The sequence below is a fragment of the Gossypium arboreum genome, chromosome 9 (assembly GCF_025698485.1).
Source record: "Gossypium arboreum isolate Shixiya-1 chromosome 9, ASM2569848v2, whole genome shotgun sequence".
NCBI classification, from domain to species: domain Eukaryota; kingdom Viridiplantae; phylum Streptophyta; class Magnoliopsida; order Malvales; family Malvaceae; genus Gossypium; species Gossypium arboreum.
The window spans coordinates 46,072,851-46,095,453 of NC_069078.1; the positions used below are offsets into that span (position 1 = coordinate 46,072,851).

At 39.9% G+C, this 22,603-nt stretch overlaps 1 non-coding gene across 1 annotated transcript; it reads left to right on the forward strand.

Annotated features, from left to right (window-relative positions):
* The first annotated feature begins 975 nt into the window (after positions 1 to 975).
* LOC128281010 (small nucleolar RNA R71) lies at positions 976 to 1,082 on the forward strand. Its single transcript, XR_008271227.1, has one exon. It is a non-coding gene; the product is annotated as a small nucleolar RNA R71 (small nucleolar RNA).
* The last annotated feature ends 21,521 nt before the right edge of the window (positions 1,083 to 22,603 follow it).

The following is a 22,603-nucleotide window of genomic DNA, read 5'->3' on the forward strand; positions in this document are numbered from 1 at the left end:
AAATATATTCAAAATTAACTTCTTTCATCAAGCACTCATTCAATTTAGTCCAAAACATATATTTAGGCCTATTTGCACTTTAGCCCCTAAAACTTTCACATTTAATCAATTTAGTCCCTTTTTACAAATACACAAAATTCACAAAATTTCATTAAACCCAAGCTTGGCCAAATACCATATAAGTCCTTAACAGGCCAAAAATTTCATTTATTTCACATTTCAACTACTCAATTTGCATATTTCATAAATTAATCCCTATTATGCATTTTCATCAAAAATCACTTAACAAAACATGTAAAACTATCATCAAGCTTTCATATTTCAACACTAAACATCAAAGAACTCATGTATTCAATAATGGAAACTCTCAAATCTTTAAAAATTTTGAAATCTAAGGTATGGGCTAGCTAGAATATGAAGCAACGATCTCAAAAAACGTAAAAATCATCAAAAACCGAGCTCAAAACATACCTAATTGCTTGAATTATTCCTAGCTGAATGGAGAACCCTAGTTACTCTTTTTCTTTTTTTAATTTGGTTCAACAAGATGATAATGGATGAAATTTGTGTTTTATTTTACTTATTTTAACATTATTTACAAATTACCATAATTAACCTTAACAATATTCCATAATTACACCAAATAGCATGCCACTATCATCCACTATCATATTAATGGTCTATTTACAACTTAAGGACCTTAACTTTAAGGTTCTATAGCTATTAAATACTTTTGCTAATAGAATGGCACTTTTGCATTTTACGTGATTTAGTCCTTTTTCTCAAATTGAGCAATTAAACGATAAAATTAGCTCACGAAAGTTTCACACATACATGCTATCATGCTGTAAAAACCAAAAATAATATTAAAATAATTTTCCAGCCTCAGATTTGTGGTTCCAAAACCACTGTTCTGATTTAGCTAAAACTGGGCTATTACAATTATAAAAAATCTCAAGTTGGATGCAATGTGGGATTCCGTGATGAGGGCATTTCCATAATAATTCTTTGTACCTTTCTCATGCCTCATACAAGGACTCATCATCCATTTTTTGGAAAGCAGTGATCTCATTCCTCAACTTAGCATTCTTACTCGGCGGGAAATACTTCATAAGGAATCTTTCTGCTAACTCTTGCCATATGGAAATTGAATTTGGTGGAAATGAGTTTAACCAAGCTCGAGCTCTATCCCTTAGCGAATATGGGAACAACTTCAATTGTAATGCATCTTTAGGTATTCCGACTAACTTGAAAGAATCATTCACCTCCATAAACAGTCTTTAAGTGCAAATGAGGATCCTTAGTAGGCATTCCACTGAATTGGCCCACTGTCTAAAGTTTCTGGAACATGATTGGCTTCAACTCGAATTGTTGTATCTCGATTTCGGGTCTCTTAATACTTGGATTAAGATCATGAAACACTGGCACGACATACTGTCTTAGTACTCTATCCCTTTCATTAGTAATAAGGATAGGATTTTGAGCAGGGTTTGCTCTGTTTTCTTGATTCAAATTTTCCAGGTTCATCTCTTCGGTCCTTCTCTGACTTGCTTGTCTTCTGTGTTATCAAAAATTCCGTTCAATCTCAAGGTCTACATGGAGTAAATCAATAATTCGGTCAATACTCATGAACACCTGAAATAATCACAAAAAAATTAATTTAGTTAAAATTGAAAAAAAAAACAAAATGCAAGATGAACAAATTCACAAATAATTTTTTAAAATAGTCCCCGGTAATGGCACCAAAAACATGGAACGATGAAAACGTGCAAGTGTACACAATCGCAACAAGTAATAAAGTGACAAGTAAATGTTGAGTTATCGTACTCACAGGGACTGTGACAAGAATTAATTTATGAATGCAATTTAAAACACTTTGGTGAAGAAAAATATTTTGTTTTGAAGAGGTGATTAAAAACTAGAAAACATAATAAAATAAATAAAATAAAATAAAGTTCCAATGCACGATTCCGAAAGATGATTTTAATCAAGATGACATAATTGTGTTAGATTAATTACATTTCTTAACTTAGGATTATAAAACTCATGTTTATGTTGTTCTGAATAAATTCACGGTAACTCGGTAATTTGCTAACTTATGAACATACTTACCTACCAAAATCTATTTATCTCTTGATCATATCTCTATGTCAATTCAACCTATTAAACAGATTTTAATAAAAAAAAAAAGTGTTAATGCACGTAGATACTTATGAAATTAAAATAATCTCTTGTACATATCTCTAAGTCAATTCAAACAATTAATTCAATCTCACAGGCACATAAAAGATTACGTGAGGTAACAATGTATTTCTACCTTGAAACAGGTTAATCCCAATAATCTTGCAAGTTATGCAAGGAAAATGTATCGCTAGATACCATTGCTAATTTAACCCTCGGCTCCCTTAGATGATTAAACATGCATTGATTAAGTATCGTATCAATTAATTACAATTTCAATCCGTTTAAATAATTAATTCATTAGTTACCTTGCAATTGTAATGCAAGAATAACTTAGTCATGATTTTACTTAATCAAACATCTTACTGAGGCCTATAACAACATAAACACAATTTTAATAAATTAAGTAGATGAAACGCAATGAATCTAACACTAATTAAATTTAATCCATATTAATTAAATTAAACATTTCAACATCATAAATATTCATAGACATGTTCATCATAACAACAACAAAAATTAAAAGGATAGGGAGAAAGAATCAAATCCGGTGTTTCTCCGTAGCTTGACTGGTTTGCTCCACTCTTCCTTCTCCACTTGTTCTTGTCGAAACGAGGCTGCTATGAACACTTTAATGCTCCTCCAAATGGCGGATGAATGAATCTTTTTCAAGAGGTGAAATCAGCAAGAGAATAAAGAAAAATGGATAGGAAATGAAGAAAGAAAATTGAGAGAGAAGAGAAAAGATGAGAAATTTGAGGTGTGTTTAAAATGAGCAGCCAATAGGGGTTTTTATAGGTTGAGAGGGCTGTTAAAAATATCCAAAATCAGCAGCCAAAGATCCCTCCCATGGCCAGCCATACATGTGGCTAGTTTGAAGTTTTCAAACTTGCTATATTAAGGTAGGGACAAATCTAAAAAGGCACAAATAGTGGAGAGGTTTGTTTGCAATTTGAAAAAGTCTTCAAGGGCCATTTTTCAAGCTAATTAATCAGCCAAGAAAGCTTATTGGGTCATCATGTGGGACGGTTTTGGGCTGCCCAGTACTCGGTTGGTTCGATTTTCTCAATTCAGCTCAACTGGCCACTTTTCATAATTAATTAATAATATTTTATTTAACCCAAATTAAATTGGATATAAATTAAAATTAATTATATTATGAACTAATACACATAATTTGGACTGTCTTAGGCTGAAAAATTAATTCGACTTGATGTTTCAAAATTGTTTATCGGTTTTGCGCTTCTAGCAGTGTCTGCCGAGCCATTTTTCGCCCTTTGTGTAAATCTGTCGAAAATAATCAAAAGCAATTATAAAATTAATTAAAATTCATTATGTTAATAATTTAATTACAAAATAATTATTTTATAATAATTATATATTTTTCGATAAGAATTTTACTGAACTTGAATGAATTTGAGTTAAAAAAGGCATGAAAAAGTGTGTATATTTTCGTGTTTCCAGAGCGTTGAGATTATTTGTCCAATTTGATCTCCGCTCTTGTGGCTAAGAAACTGTTTCGGAAAGGCTGTGAGGCTTACTTGGCTTATGTTAGTGTTTTTGTTTCTCGGGACTCTTCTATCGGGGATATCAGAATAGTGAGGGATTTTTCTGATGTTTTCCCTAAGGAGTTACCGAGTTTACCTCCAAATCGAGAAGTTGAGTTCGGCATTCAGCTTCTTTTGGGTACAGCTCTGGTGTCCATCGTGCCCTATTGAATGGCACCGAAAGAGCTTATAGAGCTTAAAGCCCAACTTCAAAAGCTTCTGGATCGTGGTTTCATTCGCGTTAGTGTGTCTCCATGGGGGGCATCGGTTCTGTTTGTGAAATCCATATTTTTTTAAATCTAGTGAGTTATTATCGGTGATTTTTCGAGTGGTTCTCTTTGATTGCAGCTCCTTTGACTAAGCTTTTGCGTACGAGTGTTCCTTTTGTCTGGACGGATGTGCAGCAATCGAGCTTTGAAAAGCTCAAGTCTATTATGACTCAAGATCCTGTTCTGATACAGCCTGAATCTGGGAAAGAATTTGTGGTATACAGTGATGTGTCGCATGCTGGTTTGGGTTGTGTTCTGATGCAAGATGGTAAGGTTGTGGCTTATGCGTCACATTAGCTTAAAACACACAAGGGGAATTATCCGATGCATGATCTCAAATTGGCTGTGAAGGTTTTTGAGTTGAAAATCTAGAGGCACTATTTGTATAGTGAGAGGTGCACTATCTACACTGACCACAAAAGTCTCAAGTACCTCTTTACTCAGAAGGAGTTGAATCCTAGACAGCATCGATGGATTGAGCTGCTCAAATATTATGACTGCACGATAGACTATCATCCTAGTAAAGCCAATGTGGTGGCTGATGCTCTCAGTCAGAGAATGATAACTAATTTGAGGGTGTTATTTGCCCGTCTTAGTCTATTTGATGATAGGAGTCTGTTAGCCGAGTTGCAAGTTAAGCCGACTTGGATTGATCATATTCGGGATAAACAGCTGGGGGATGAGTCTCTAGGTTTGCAGTTTCATCAGATTGAGAGTGGCAGTACTTCAAACTTTGGGCTAAATAATGATGGGGTTCTGTGTTTTTTTTAGGTTGGGTATGTATACCGAATGATTCTAATTTGAGGCAGTTGATTCTGAGGGAGTCGCATAGTAGCCCTTATGTAACGTCCCAATTTTCGGGTTTTCTGTGTTTTGTGATTTTTAAAATTTGTGTGTGTTCTGGTTGGTTAATATATATATTTTTTTAGTAGGTTAGTAGGCCTTTAGAAGGCCCAAACTTAAGTTAAATCCGTGGTAGTCTTCGGAATTTTAATTTTATGAACAGGTGATGCAATTGGCGTTTGCGCTTTTAAGAGTAAAGGGGTAAAAAATGACACAAAAAGGAGTGTGGTGTAGTGGCAAGGTGGCGTCACTTAGGGGACAAGGAAGTGACGCCATAGAGGAAGCAAGGTGTCCAAGGTTCAAGTCTTGGCTCTTGCAATATATTTTAGTTTTTCTTTTCAATAAATCTGGAAGCAAGTAGGTGAGCTTTAAAGTTAAATGTGTTGGATTTATGACACAAATGAGTTGATGGCCTTGTGCTGGTGGCGTGAGTTGGCATGTGAGAGGACTTTGGTTCGAATCCCTTGGCACGCAAAGGTTGATTATTTTGCTATGTTGGGACGGCAAGAGTTGGTGTTGGTTTTAAACTCTGGTGATGGAAGGATCCCACATCGGGAAGCTAACATAAGAGTAGATGGAGAGCTAGCTTTAAATAGAGTAAACCATAAGGAGTAGGCATACCCTTCTTGCCTGATCCCTTTCGCTTTGTGATGTGCTCGTTTGGGTTGGGCGTCAGCTAAGAGTGTTTGGAGCGCGGATTAACTGCAGTCTCCTAACAGGTGTGTATTTCTCATTACTCTAGCAGTAGATGGCTATTTTGGCCGCGATGGGCTGAAATGGGCCATATGGTCCCAATGGGTCCGTAGGACCAAGTGGATAAGTTGTAGAATTACTAAAATACCCCTGTAGGGTAGGACTACTGATTTACCCCTGGAGGGTAAAATGACTATTTTGCCCCTCGAGCGTAAATGACTAACTTGTGTGATGATTGGGTTAGTTGACATGGATTTATGATAGTTATCGTTAATTCGTAAGTCTAATGTGTTAGTGATCGATTGTAGGATTATCGCGTGGGAGATATCGTCATCAATCGTCATCAACCAGGTGTGTAAACGACACCCTCCCTTAGACTGAATCGGTAAAATTCGAAATATCGAAACGTTGGTATTTTGTGAACTCGTGAGCGTGCGAGCACTCGTGAGACAGTTGTTAATGAATATGGTGCATTTGGATGATTAGAGTGCAGAGTGTGCATTTTCGTGCACAACGGTATTTTTGGGCTTAATAAGCCGAAAATGGGCTAATGGGCCAATGGGCCAATGAGCCTACTTTGGTAAAAAGACGAGGTAAGTACTTCTGATTACTTGGTAAACGTTAGAATGAGCATGAAACCTTAGCAATAGGTAATAATTATTGAAATACCATTATGGATGCAAAATTACGATTTTACCCCTAGGGTTATTTTTTTTCTGAAGCATGATGTTCTGTTTCTGTATACGTATGCTATGACATATTATTTATGTTGCATGGGACATGGGTTTATATTGATGGAGGAAGCGTTCTAGCAGCCTCGCTGCAATTTGGTGGCCTCGCCACATATATTTGTTCTGGTGACTTCGTCACAATATCTGGCAGCCTCGCTGCAATCTGGTGGCTTCGCCACATATATATATATATATATATATATATTCTGGTGGCCTAGCCACAATATCTATATCTGGTGACTTTGTCACAATATCTGGCAGTCTCGTTGCAATTTCTGTGGTGTGTAGCGGTTGGGTGGGTCGAGTAGTCTCCCCACATGGTGTAAGGCTGGTACGGGGGTGTTATGGATGGCTCTGGGTTGGGATTTCTGCATTCATGATATATTTGTTCTGTATCTGCTATGGGCCTATGGGTTTTATTCTGATTTCTGTACTGGGCCAAAGCCCAAATAAGTCTGACTTTAAGGTTTGATCTGTTTTGGGCTATGGTTGGGTTATGTTACACACTGAGTTTATGTAACACCCCGAACCCGAGACCATCGCCGGTGTCGGACACGAGGGGTTAGCAAGCCAAGTTCACTTGTTTTGCCCATCCATTGGACATTTCCAGTCAGGCTGGAAAAACTGCGTCACTGTCGCCTTAAAAATCATATCTCGAGTTTCAAAACTCGGAAACTGGTTTCGTAAATTTTCCCTGAATTTAGACTCATATATCCATCCATGGATTTATTTCTAGAATTTTTGGTTGGGCCAATTAGTACAGTTTATTAGTTAAAGTCACCCATGTTACAGGGATCGACTGATCTGACCTTCGCGCGGTATAACTTGAATATCTCTCTGTACAGGGCTTTAATGCTGGTGCCGTTTGTTTCTAATGAAACTAGACTCAAAATGGAATCTGTACATATAAGGTATGTCTCCTAAGTCTTTCTGGATAATTTATAGTAAATTTTTAAAGTTGCAACAGGGAACCCAGAAACCGTTCTGGCCCTGTCTCACAATAGCTTTAATATCTCTTAACATGTAACTCCTATGACCATTTCGTTTCTTCCATATGAAAATAGACTCATCAATGTTCATTTACATAGCTGATTCACTATTTAATACCATTCCTACAAATTTTGGTGATTTTTCACATTCACGTTACTGCAGCTGGCAGCATCTGTTTTAAGGTAGGTCTTACCTATTTTGTAGTCTCCATGAACCAACTAGTCTTGCCTTACATAGGTCCACATATGATCATTTTAACCATGCCAATGGCTCATCATGTGACCAACATTCCCATTTCCAATTCATAGTCACATCATGACACCATATATATATATACAAACCGCAATTAGTTTAAGTTGATACTTCACTATTACGAGCCATTTTCGCATGGCCGTACACATATACAACATAACATATTTAAACCAACAAGGGGTAGTCCTATACATGCCATTTCAAGTTCAACCAAGAATTTATACCAAAATGGGGGCTTGATAGTGTGGATGACTTCGACTTCAACGATCCCGAATCCGATTGCTATCGAGCGAAATCTAGAAAACTGAGAGCCAAAGCAGCGGAGTAAGCATTTTTATGCTTAGTAAGTCTCAAGGAATATAATCAACTCTAATTACAGCAATACATTCACATAGTTAAATGCATCATTTCATTAATGCACATTCACATAATCATACTTACTTCACCATCCCAACTCTTATGTTCATACACAAATAACGGCTTCATTAAGGCCGATAACTCGTTCCATCATAGGAGCGGATATTCACACTCTTACTCCTAGCGCGCAAAGCACACACCGCACTTACCTTGTCATTGGGAAATTTCACAAGTGCATTAGCTGAAATTTTCCAGCAAGCTTATAATTTTCAAATCACATACCTTGAGTTTAACCGGATGTCGCTACTCGATCAATCGCCTTGGGACATAGCCCGGTTATGGTAACCCGCACCAAGGCCTCACGGACTTAACCCGGATATCACGATTTGTACAAATGCCTTGGTCTTAGCCGGATAGAATGACTCGCACGAATGCCTTGGTCTTAGCCGGATGTAGCCACTAGCACAATTGCCTTGGTCTTAACCGGTTATAATTTCCAGCATAATTGTCTTCGGGCTTAGCCCGGATATCATTCAATTTCTCATGCACACATACATCAATAATCATTGGACATACATATTTATTTTCGTTACTAAGGCTCAAACGCAATTATAATCACTAACATAATCGCCTTCGGGACTTAGCCGGGTATCATTCGAATACTCATACACACATAAATCAATAATCAATACATCCATATTTCATTCCACATAATTCAAGTAAGGTCACTTCTTGAGGACTTACCTCGGATGTTGTCGAACGGCTTTTACGGCTATTCGATTACTTTTTCCTTCCCTTGTCCAATTGTGGCCCTCTTAGCTCTTGAGCTAATTCAAACAAATTCAATTTATCAAAACCTCATTGTGCTAGCTTATGGCGAATATGACAAGGAATTTAAATGGTCATATGGCCACCCTTTAGCTTGAATACACAATGGTCATGCACATTTTATACTACATCAAGCAATTCAATACAATTTATTCGAGCATCAAGGAAAAGCTAAGGCCTTTAATAGGCTACCCAAGGCGAATATACTTGTCCATGTTGAGGCCAATTATGCACTTAATACCACACAAAAACAGCATGCATTTTACTAGTTAATGCTTTGCATATTGTAGCTCAAAACTTACAATATAGCATCAAGCACTCATATGTGTGCTAGGCCGAATGTGCTTACAATTTCACAATTATTCTTCAACATCTTCTTCTTTAAACAAACTTATTCATCACTTCCTTCATAACCAAAACATCATGTGCAAACATATATATACATATATGAGCATGGCAATTTCAAGGTGTCCATAGCCATCCAAAACACAAATTTTAACTAACATGCAAGAAGCATGAACCATGCTCATGAATGCATCATGGCGAATATGACAATCATGCTCCTTTTCAACTTCAATCATGATAAAACAAAAAGAAAGCTCAAAATCTTACTCAAGAGTAGACAATCCATCATTGCATGCATCATCATCAAGCTTCACACTTAGCATGCAATGGCTTTATCACCATAACAACTTTGGCCAAATACCATTTCCATGGCTTAACAAAGATTTGAGCCATGGCTAACATGCACATCAAGTTAGCAACCAAAACATGCATGAAACTCCTAACACAACCTCATACATACCTTAATCTTGATGCAAACTTAGCCAAATCTCCTTCTAGATCTCTTCCAAACCAAGCATGAAGCAAAAATCCTCCTTCTTCCTTAGTTTTGGCTCAAGAAAGGATGAACAAAATTTTTTTCTTTCCTTCTCTACAACTCACGGCAATGGGGGGGATTACCACACTCACACACATTTTTTTTCATTTTTTTATCACCCATACACCTTTGTTTATTATTTCACCCTAATGCACCAACAAAACATGTTTCATGACATGTTTAGCCCATCCTCCCTTGTCATGGCGGCCACCACCTATAAAGGGGAATTTGACATGCAAGTCCATTATTTTGCATGCATGCTTTAATTAGTCATCACACATTTCCCTATCATACTTTCAAAGTTCATTACTAAGTCCTTTCTTGTGGAATTCACCCTTATAACACTAAATCAATCATCATAAAATGTCATACATGAGCACACACATATTATAGGCATCAAAATAAATTTTTAATTATTTTTATGCCTCGGTTTTGTGGTCCCGAGACCACCTTCCGACTAGGGTCAATTTTGGGCTGTCACAACTCTCCCCACTTAAGAAATTTTCGTCCCGAAAATCTTACCGTAAATAGGTTTGGATATCGCTCTTTCATAGAGTTCTCGGTCTCCCAAGTAGCTTCTTCTATCCCGTGCTTGAGCCATAACACTTTTACTAGTGGAACCCGCTTGTTTCACAACTCTTTCACTTCGTGATAGGATACGAATCGGTTCTTCCTCATAACTCATATTAGCTTGAATTTCAATTTCTGATGGACTAATCACGTGCGATGGATCGGATCTATAGCGTCGAAGCATCGAAACGTGAAAGACATCGTGAACCTTTTCGAGTTCAGGGGGCAAAATCAAACGATATGCCACTGGATCGACTCATTCGGATATCTCATATGGCCCAACGAACCTCGGGCTCAACTTGCCCTTACGGTAGAATCGAGTATCTTTTTCCAAGGCGATACCTTGAGAAACACTTTATCACCCACCTGATACTCGATATCCTTACGCTTCAGGTCCGCATACGACTTCTGACGATCGGAGGCTATCTTCAAACTTTCACGGATTACTTTCACTTTCTGTTCAGCATCCCTAATCAAATCCACCCCGAAAATCTTGCTTTCACCGAGCTCAGTCCAAAACAATGGTGTACGGCATTTACGACCGTACAAGGCCTCGTAGGGTGCCATCTTAATACTTGATTGAAAGCTGTTATTGTAAGCGAATTCAATCAACGGCAAATACCGTTCCCATAAACCACTAAACTCGAGGACGCAACATCTTAACATATCCTCAAGTATCTGAATTATCCGCTCGGATTGACCATCGGTTTGGGGGTGAAAGGCGGTGCTGAAATGCAACTTGGTACCCAAAGCTTCTTGCAACTTTTTCCAAAATCGCGAGGTAAATCTCGGATCTCTATCCGACACGATGGAAATAGGCACCCGTGTAATCTCACAATCGAGAAAGCGTACCATTCACTAATTTGTCAATTGAAAATCCGACGTCACGGGGACAAAGTGGGCCGACTTAGTCAATCGATCTACCACGACCCAAACCGCATCCTTCTTACTTGTCGACAATGGCGGTCCGGATACAAAGTCCATTGTGACTCGATCCCATTTCCACTCGGGTATCGTGATTGGTGAAGTAATCTGAAGGCACTGATGTTCCGCTTTCACTTGTTGACATATTAAACATCTCGAAACAAAGTCGGAGATGTCTCGCTTCATACCATGCCACCAAAACCGACATTTCAAATCATTGTACATCTTCATTACTCCCGGGTGGATTGCCATTCGGCTACAATAGGCTTCATTCGAATTATCGAAATGAGTTCAATTCTTTGGAACACACGACGACTTTTGTGATCCGAGTATACATGGCACCTTTCACCAAATAAGTAATGTCGCCAAATCTTTAAAGCGAATACGATGGCGGCCAATTCGAGATCATGAGTCGGATAATTTTTCTCATGTGGCTTTAATTGCCTCGACGATAGGCCACAACTCGACCTTCTTGCATTAATACGCAACCTAACCCAAGTAGAGAGGCGTCGCTATAGATGACAAACTCTTTGCGGATTCGGGTTGCACTAGAATTAGGGCTTCATCAAATAAGTTTTCGATTGATCGAAACTTTTTGGCATTTCTCGTCCATTCGAACTTAACATCCTTTTGGAGTAACCGTCATCGGCGTGGCTATCGTTGAGAAGCCTTTTACAAATCGTCGGTAATAATCGGCAAGCCCCAACAAGCTCGAACCTCAGAATATTTCTGAGGCTTCCAATTAAGTATGGCTGAAATTTTATTGAATTCGACTCGAATACCCGATGCGATACCACATGACCCAAGAAGCTAACCTCTCTTAACCGAACTCACACTTGTTGAACTTAGCATATAATTGCTTATCCCGTAAAATTTGCAAAGACTAACCGCAGGTGTTCAAGATGTTCGGTCTCATTTCTTGAATAGACCAAGATGTCATCAATGAACACGACTACGAATCAATCCAAATATGGTCTAAAGATCCAATTCATTAAATCCATAAATACCGCAGGGGCATTAGTGAGCCCAAACGACATCACTAGGAACTCATAGTGACCATATCTCGTTCTGAAGGCAGTCTTGGGTACGTCCGAATCTCGGATTCGCAATTGATAATAGCCCGATCTCAAATCTATTTTCGAGAACACTGAGGCTCCCTTTAGTTGATCGAACAAGTCATCGATACGTGGCAACGGATATTTGTTCTTTATTGTCGCTTTATTAAGCTGACGATAATCGATGCACAGTCGCATGGTTCCATCCTTCTTTTTCACGAACAACACTGGCGCACCCCAAGGCGAAAAACTCGGGCGAGCAAAACCTCTATCCACCAATTCTTGCAACTGAGCTTCCAACTCCTTTAATTCCGTTGGTGCCATACGATACGGAGCTATCGAAATTGGAGTGGTACCAGGTACCAATTCGATGCCAAATTCTATTTCCCGAACAGGTGGTAAACCCGGCAATTCTTCAGGGAAAACATCCGGGTATTCACAAACCACGGGCACAGATTCGGGTTTCTTTTCTGATTCCTCGTCATCGAGCACGTACGCAAGGTACGCTTCGCACTCTTTTCTTACATATTTTCGGGCCAACATTGCTGATATTACAGCTGGCAACCCCTTTAAGTCCGTAGACTTAACCCAAATTATCTCGTTATTCGCGCACCTCAAATCGATAGTCTTGCTTTTGCAATTTACGACCGCATCGTGCATGGTCAACCCATCCAAACCAAGAATAACGTCGAATTCATCGAACGGCAAAAGCATCAAGTCCGCCGGGAAACAAGAACCTCAGAACACTAGGGGACTTTTCTTGCACACTTTGTTGACAAGCACGTAATGACCCAAGGGTTTGACACCGAATTACAAACTCGAGAGACTCAATAGGCAAAGTCTTCTTTGGATGCTAAGGTTTCACATATATAAGATTGAGTAGAACCAAGGTCAATCAAAGCAATCACATTAGTATTGAAAAGAGTGAAAGCACCGTAATGACATCCGGAGAGGCGGCATCCTCGCGGCGCGTATGGCATAAGTCCTCGCAGAGCACGAGCCTTAGATCCGATGGTAGCATCTCTAGATCCTCTCGACCGCCACCGACATTGCCCATATTTCTAGGTGGCCTACCTCGGCGATGGTAGCACCCGAGTTTCCACTCGACTCACATTCTGTTCAAGCATCCTCGGGCAATCCTTCCTAAAGTGGTCGGTGATCCACACTTATAGCAGAGCGATCACGAAACCAACAGCTCCCGAATGCCATTTGCCACAATGTTGACACTCGCCCTCTCTCGGCGATCATTTCTACCATGGCGATCAAGTGACTCGTGTGGTCACAGGGGTCGATCGCGTCCTCGTCTAGAAAAGCCCAAAGCGCCTCTAGATCGGTTCACATCATCTCGAAATCTCTTGATTGCTGTTGAAGAGACTTTCCGAGGACCTCTTCGAATTCTCCGGTTCCCACATCAGCTTTTTGTTTCTCCTTTCTAAGCTCTTCGACTTTACAAGCTCGCTCAACAAGTACTACGATCTCGTATTTCGAGAATGCCAACGAACATCCTTATATCATCATTCAGCCCATCCTCGGCGTTTACATAATAGCTTCGGACGAAATGCATTCTCGCGTGTATCGGCTAAGCCTCACAAATTTTCGTTCATAGTCGGTAACCGACATAGAACCTTTCTTAAGATCAAGAAATTCCCTTCGCTTTTGGTCGATGAATCTCGATCGATATACTTTACTTTTTTTTTTTTTTGAACTTGGTTTGAAAGAATTCCCAAGTCACTTGCTCTCTAGGTACCACGAAGTCGAGTACTCCACCAATAGTAGGTGGAATCACGTAGCAAGGAGATGGTACACTTTAAGCACTCATCGGTGTACAAGATAGCTCATCGAGCACCGGATAGTGTTGTCCAACCAAAATTCAGCTCGTTCGCATCATCATCATCCGTAGCTTTAAATTCAGTGGCCCCATGTTTTGAATCCTATCGATCGGGGCTTACTTGACCTTATTTGGTCGGATCACGGAGGTATTGTAGGTCTGGGGTTGCATTTGTCGGGAATGGAGGTTGTGGGACAGCCGTGTTAGTTCGAATGTATTGATTAAACCATTCGTTCATCACACTATAAAAGGCTTGCCTAGCCTCATCATTCGGATTGCTGGCCATAGGTTGAGAGTCCATGGCGCTGTCCCTTGTCGGGAGCAGCGCCACACTCTCCACATCATCAGCTATTGCTCGGTTGGGATCGGGATCCATTGCTATAAACAAACTCAAAGTCAAATTGTCAGAAATCACCACACTATCGATTCATCATTTAATGGCATGTATAGCTAGACCCCAAACACCTCACGGTAGTCCTAGAATCGACTAAACCGTGGCTCTGATACCAATAAAATTGTAACACCCCGAACCCGAGACCATCGCCGGTGTCGGACACGAGGGTTAGCAAGCCAAGTTCACTTGTTTTGCCCATCCATTGGACATTTCCAGTCAGGCTGGAAAAACTGCGTCACTGTCGCCTTAAAAATCATATCTCGAGTTTCAAAACTCGGAAACTGGTTTCGTAAATTTTCCCTGAATTTAGACTCATATATCCATCCATGGATTTATTTCTAGAATTTTTGGTTGGGCCAATTAGTACAGTTTATTAGTTAAAGTCACCCATGTTACAGGGATCGACTGATCTGACCTTCGCGCGGTATAACTTGAATATCTCTCTGTACAGGGCTTTAATGCTGGTGCCGTTTGTTTCTAATGAAACTAGACTCAAAATGGAATCTGTACATATAAGGTATGTCTCCTAAGTCTTTCTGGATAATTTATAGTAAATTTTTAAAGTTGCAACAGGGAACCCAGAAACCGTTCTGGCCCTGTCTCACAATAGCTTTAATATCTCTTAACATGTAACTCCTATGACCATTTCGTTTCTTCCATATGAAAATAGACTCATCAATGTTCATTTACATAGCTGATTCACTATTTAATACCATTCCTACAAATTTTGGTGATTTTTCACATTCACGTTACTGCAGCTGGCAGCATCTGTTTTTAAGGTAGGTCTTACCTATTTTGTAGTCTCCATGAACCAACTAGTCTTGCCTTACATAGGTCCACATATGATCATTTTAACCATGCCAATGGCTCATCATGTGACCAACATTCCCATTTCCAATTCATAGTCACATCATGACACCATATATATATATACAAACCGCAATTAGTTTAAGTTGATACTTCACTATTACGAGCCATTTTCGCATGGCCGCATACATATACAACATAACATATTTAAACCAACAAGGGTAGTCCTATACATGCCATTTCAAGTTCAACCAAGAATTTATACCAAAATGGGGCTTGATAGTGTGGATGACTTGACTTCAACGATCCCGAATCCGATTGCTATCGGCGAAATCTAGAAAACCGAGAGCCAAAGCGGTGAGTAAGCATTTTTATGCTTAGTAAGTCTCAAGGAATATAATCAACTCTAATTACAGCAATACATTCACATAGTTAAATGCATCATTTCATTAATGCACATTCACATAATCATACTTACTTCACCATCCCAACTCTTATGTTCATACACAAATAACGGCTTCATTAAGGTCGATAACTCGTTCCATCATAGGAGCGGATATTCACGCTCTTACTCCTAGCAGCAAAGCACACACCGCACTTACCTTGTCATTGGGAAATTTCACAAGTGCATTAGCTGAAATTTTCCAGCAAGCTTATAATTTTCAAATCACATACCTTGGAGTTTAACCGGATGTCGCTACTCGATCAATCGCCGGGACATAGCCCGGTTATGGTAACCCGCACCAAGGCCTACGGGACTTAACCCGGATATCACGATTTGTACAAATGCCTTGGTCTTAGCCGGATAGAATGACTTCGCACGAATGCCTTGGTCTTAGCCCGGATGTAGCCACTAGCACAATTGCCTTTGGTCTTAACCCGGTTATAATTTCCAGCATAATTGTCTTGGGCTTAGCCGGATATCATTCAATTTCTCATGCACACATACATCAATAATCATTGGACATACATATTTATTTTCGTTACTAAGGCTCAAACGCAATTATAATCACTAACATAATCGCCTTCGGGACTTAGCCGGGTATCATTCGAATACTCATACACACATAAATCAATAATCAATACATCCATATTTCATTCCACATAATTCAAGTAAGGTCACTTCTTGAGGACTTACCTCGGATGTTGTCGAACGGCTTTTACGGCTATTCGATTACTTTTCCTTCCCTTGTCCAATTGTGGCCCTCTTAGCTCTTGAGCTAATTCAAACAAATTCAATTTATCAAAACCTCATTGTGCTAGCTTATGGCGAATATGACAAGGAATTTAAATGGTCATATGGCCACCCTTTAGCTTGAATACACAATGGTCATGCACATTTTATACTACATCAAGCAATTCAATACAATTTATTCGAGCATCAAGGAAAAGCTAAGGCCTTTAATAGGCTACCCAAGGCGAATATACTTGTCCATGTTGAGGCCAATTATGCACTTAATACCACACAAAACAGCATGCATTTTACTAGTTAATGCTTTGCATATTGTAGCTCAAAACTTACAATATAGCATCAAGCACTCATATGTGTGCTAGGCAGAATGTGCTTACAATTTCACAATTATTCTTCAACATCTTCTTCTTTAAACAAACTTATTCATCACTTCCTTCATAACCAAAACATCATGTGCAAACATATATATACATATATGAGCATGGCGAATTTCAAGGTGTCCATAGCCATCCAAAACACAAATTTTAACTAACATGCAAGAAGCATGAACCATGCTCATGAATGCATCATGGCGAATATGACAATCATGCTCCTTTTCAACTTCAATCATGATAAAACAAAAGAAAGCTCAAAATCTTACTCAAGAGTAGACAATCCATCATTGCATGCATCATCATCAAGCTTCACACTTAGCATGCAATGGCTTTATCACCATAACAACTTTGGCCAAATACCATTTCCATGGCTTAACAAAGATTTGAGCCATGGCTAACATGCACATCAAGTTAGCAACCAAAACATGCATGAAACTCCTAACACAACCTCATACATACCTTAATCTTGATGCAAACTTAGCCAAATCTCCTTCTAGATCTCTTCCAAACCAAGCATGAAGCAAAAATCCTCCTTCTTCCTTAGTTTTGGCTCAAGAAAGGATGAACAAAATTTTTTCTTTCCTTCTCTACAACTCACGGCAATGGGGGGATTACCACACTCACACACATTTTTTTTTCATTTTTTATCACCCATACACCTTTGTTTATTATTTCACCCTAATGCACCAACAAAACATGTTTCATGACATGTTTAGCCCATCCTCCTTGTCATGGCCGGCCACCACCTATAAAGGGGAATTTGACATGCAAGTCCATTATTTTGCATGCATGCTTTAATTAGTCATCACACATTTCCTATCATACTTTCAAAGTTCATTACTAAGTCCTTTCTTGTGGAATTCACCCTTATAACACTAAATCAATCATCATAAAATGTCATACATGAGCACACATATTATAGGCATCAAAATAAATTTTAATTATTTTTATGCCTCGGTTTTGTGGTCCCGAGACCACCTTCCGACTAGGGTCAATTTTGGGTACATCACAGTTCTTGAACTCACCTTTATTTTCATCTCTGCAGAAATCCCCAACCAAGGTGGGCTTGGAGCTGTGAGGGATTGAGTGGCCACATCATCGCAAAGTTGGTTTTTCTAAGTTAGTTTATTTTATTATTTTATATTCTGATTTAATTTTGGGTTTTAAGTTGGAATAAGGCCACCATTTAAATTTCTTTTTCCACTATGGTTTTATTTTCTGATTATATTTATACTATGTTGAAACTGCTAGTGCTAGGCTACGCGGGTTTTCAAAATTAATGAACGTTTTCCAAGACTCAACAAGCACAACAAATGGATAGCCTAAAGATTGATAAACCGGCTTTTCATTCAACCGCTGCTTTCACAATAACCACCCCAATCACGTAAACCAACGAATGCATACTAAGTCGTAAGTCCATGTGACACGTCAGATCTGGCTATAACGTCTGGGCCGGGTTTGGGGTGCTACATTTAGTGGTATCAAAGCCAAGTTGCAACAACTCGACTGTGGAACAGGTCTAAAAACGGGAGTTTGTAAAGAAACACTGAATAAAGGTTTTCGAAAATCATTTTTTTTAACTTGATTATAAATTGTTTTCGAGAATTTTTCCAATATTTTCTCTTTACAAATAGATGATTTTAAAGATTAAAATCGATTTTCTAAAATTAGGTTTTTTTTAGAAGGTGGCACACCGAATCTCTGGCCCAAGTCTGTAAGTTTTCTGAGCCTTTCTGATTGTTTTTGAAATATCTGTTATATGTTTGTACAAAACCTTATCATGGTACTTTAGTTAAGGTAACACTGGAACTGTAGAAACTCTGATAAGTAGACTGAGACTGTAGCTAGGCTACCGCAAAAGGAAACAAACTCAAACTCTGAATTACTGTTATTCATAAGACATCTGTAATAAACATTGAAATATTAAACTGATTCATAAAATTCTTAATCAGATAATACGAAATGAGTACACGAGCAGCTCGTGGAAGAGGCCGTGGACGTGGCCGAGGTAATGCTCAAGCTGAATCTTCGTCTTCAGGGCATGTGCCGACAGCAGATGCACCGGTACCACTGGCAACAGAGGTAGAGTCTCATGATCGAGGTACCGGGGACAATGTTCTGTCCCAGGCAATGCTCTGAGTTTTAGAAAGGGTTCTTTGGGGCAAGTCTGAAATGTAATTGGGGTCTATTTACGGCGGCTCTAGGCCAATGGAGCAAAGATATTTAGGGGCGTATCTGGTGAGCTCCGAATGTGGCTGAGTATTGGTTAGAAGCCACAGAGCAGATTATGGATGATTTGGACTGCTCTGTGGAGCAGAAGCTGAAGGGAGCCATATCGTTACTCAAGGATGAGGCTTATCAGTGGTGGCTCACGGTGAGAGATGGAACTCCTGCTGACAGTGTGACTTGGGAGCTATTTAAGACGACCTTCAAAGGAAAGTATGTTGGGGCGATTCGTGGGCGCTTCAGGAAATAATTTCTGAACCTGGTCCAAGGGAGTAAGTCAGTGGCTGAGTATGAGTCTAAGTTTCTGAGACTGAGCCGGTATGCTTCTGGGATTGTCGCTATAGGGTATGAGCGTAGCGTATGCTTCGAAGATGGTCAAAGATGAACTTAGGGTGCTGATTGCTCTGCAGAGGGAGCGTAACTTCGCTGCTTTAGAAGAAAAGGCTAAGATAGCTGAGGAAGTGAAGCATACAGAAAGACAGAATCGTGAGAAAGATCGGAACCGTTTTAGGAGAGATTTAGGACTTTCAAGTGGTATGAACAGGAATGTTAAGAGAGCAAGGGTAATGGAGCCAGTTCGAGCAGTGTCGATGAATGCTGTTAGACTGCAGGGTTGTAAGAAATGTGGGAAGATGCATATGGGTGAGTGTCGAAAATGTTATGGTGCTTGTTTTCAATGCAGATCTATAGAGCATAGGGTTAAGGATTGTCCCCAAGAACCAGGTCAGGTTCAAGTTTTAGAGCAGAGGGTTGCTCAACCAGTGAGGGGTGGACCACTGTTTCTGAGAGGACGTGGGCAAGGCAGTGGTGGTAATGGAAACGGTCGAGGAAGAGGAGCGCCTGGCAGGGGTCTGGATTTGTTGAGGCTCGTCAGCCGGCGTTGGTGTATGCAGCTTGTCGCCGAGAGAAGGGTGATGTACCTGACATCATAACTAGTACGTTTCTGATTTCCAGTATGCCATACATTACGTTGATAGATGTTTGATCTACCTATTCATATGTTGCATGTGCTATATCTGGGTCGCTGGGTGTGCACTCTGAGGAGACCGTGAGTGGGGTATATGTACTAAGTCCTTTGGGTCACTTAGTTAGAGTAGATAAAATGTATAGAGATGTGCCTATAAAAACTCAAGGAAAAGTTTTCTCTAGAGATCTGATGGAGCTACCTTTCGGAGAATTCGATCTCATTTTGGGAATGGATTGGCTTGTTAAGCATAGGGCTACTCTGGATTGTGCTGCTAAGCGAATAATGTTAAAGACCACAAAGGATGAAGAGGTTTTGGTGATAGGCGAGCGTAAGGATTATCTGTCTAATGTGGTGTCGGCATTGAAAGCCGAGAAGTGGATTCGAAAGGGATGTAAGGCTTATTTGGCATTTGTAAGCCAATCGGCGAGGATCGGCGGTGGATAAAATTAGAACCGTCAAGGATTTTCAAGATGTTTTTCCAGAGGAGCTTCTGGGTTTGCCCCCGAATCGAGAGGTTGAGTTTGGAATCGACTTGTTGCCTGGAACGGCACCGATGTCCATTGCACCTTATAGGATGGCACCGAAGGAGTTGGTGGAGCTAAAAGCCCAAATTCAAGAGTTATTGGATAGAGGTTTCATTAGACCAAGTATGTCTCTATGGGGAGTACCAGTGTTGTTCGTAAAGAAGAAAGATGGGTCAATGCGAATGTGCATCGATTATCGGCAGTTGAACAAACTGACGATTAAGAATAAGTACCCACTGCCAAGAATCGATGATTTATTCGACCAACTTAGAGGAGCTTCAGTATTTTCCAAGATTGACCTTCGATCTGGGTATCATCAGTTGAGGGTTAAGAAGGTGGATATTCACAAGACGGCATTCAGAACTCGGTATGGTCACTATGAGTTCTTGGTTATGCCATTTGGGTTGACGAACGCACCTGCGACATTTATGGATCTGATGAATCGAGTGTTCTAGCTATACTTGGATCGATTCATGGTCGTCTTTATCGATGATATTCTGGTTTAATCTGAAACTGAGGAGAAACATGATGAGCACCTTCGTATTTTGCTGCAAGTGCTGAGGGAGAAGAAGCTTCATGCGAAATTCAGTAAGTGTGAGTTCTGGTTGAGAGAGGTAACTTTCTTGGGGCATGTTGTCTCTGCTGAAGGGATCAAGGTGGACCCTCGAAAGATTGAAGTGATTCTGGAATGAAAGCCACCGAGGTCAGTGTCAGACATTCAAAGTTTTCTGGGTTTAGCTGGGTACTATAGAAGGTTTGTAGAAGGATTTTCTATGATGGCAGCACCTTTGACAAAGCTTATAAAGAAGGGAGTACCGTTTGTTTGGACTGAGAAACAATAGGAATCTTTTGAGAAGCTGAAGAAAGTTCTGACCGAGGCACCTGTACTGATTCAGCCAGAGTCTGGAAAAGATTTTACCCTATGCAGTGATGCATCACATGTAGGGTTAGGCTGTGTGCTGATACAAGAGGGTAAAGTGGTTGCTTATGTATCGCGATAGCTTAAACCACATGAAGTTAACTATCCTACTCATGATCTGGAGTTGGCAGCGGTAATCTTTGCGCTTAAGATATAGAGACATTACCTATACGGAGAAAGGTGTATTATATACACAGATCATAAGAGTCTTAAGTACTTGCTGACTCAGAAGGAACAGAACCTTAGGCAACGGAGATGGATAGAGTTGCTTAAGGATTATGACTGCGCGATTGAGTATCACCCAGTCAAAGCTAATATGGTGGCTGATGCCCTAAGTCGTAGAATCAGATGTCGATCCGAGAGCCATGTTTGCTCGTTTGAGTCTGTATGATGAAGCTTGTCATTAGCGTAAGCGCAAGTTAAGCGCACTGGTGGATGAGATTAAGGAAAAAGCAATCGAGGATGAGTCCTGGTTTCTCGATTTTGGCGGAGTTAAGAATGGGGATACTTCTGAGTTCGGACTGAACAGTGAGGGAGTTCTGTGTTATCGAGGTAGAGTTTGTATTCCGAAGGACTCTGACTTGAGGCAAGCAATTCTAAAAGATGCTCATGGAGGTCTGTGCGCTATGCATCTTGGAGGGAGTAAAATGTATCGCAACTTAAAGGAGGTTGTATTGGTGGCCTGGATTGAAGCAAGAGGTAACGAAAGTTGTGGGAAAATGTCTGACTTGTCAGCAAGTGAAAGCTGAACATCAATTACTTCTGGACTTTTGCAGCCAGTGAAAGTACCACTTTGAAAGTGGGAGAGGGTAACTATGGAGTTTGTGAGTGGGTTACTCTTGACACCGTCGAAGAAGGACTCAATTTGGGTAATTGTAGATAGGTTGACCAAATCTGCTCATTTCATACCTGTCCGCACTGATTATTCACTTTAGAAGTTAGCCAAATTGTATGTGGCAAAAATAGTACGACTTCACGGAGTGCCAGTGTCGATTATTTCTGATCGAGATCCTAGATTCACATCTCAGTTTTGGCAAAAGTTGCATGAGGCGTTGAGTGCACGCGGTTGAACTTTAGTCTGACCTTTCATCCTCGGTCGATGGTCGATCGGAAAAGGTTATTCAGATTCTGGAAGACATGTTGAGGGGATGCGTTATCGACTTTCAAGGCAGTTGGGAGGATTACTTACTGTTGGCAGAGTTTGCATACAACAACGATTATCGAGAAAGTATTGAATGGCTCCTTATGAGGC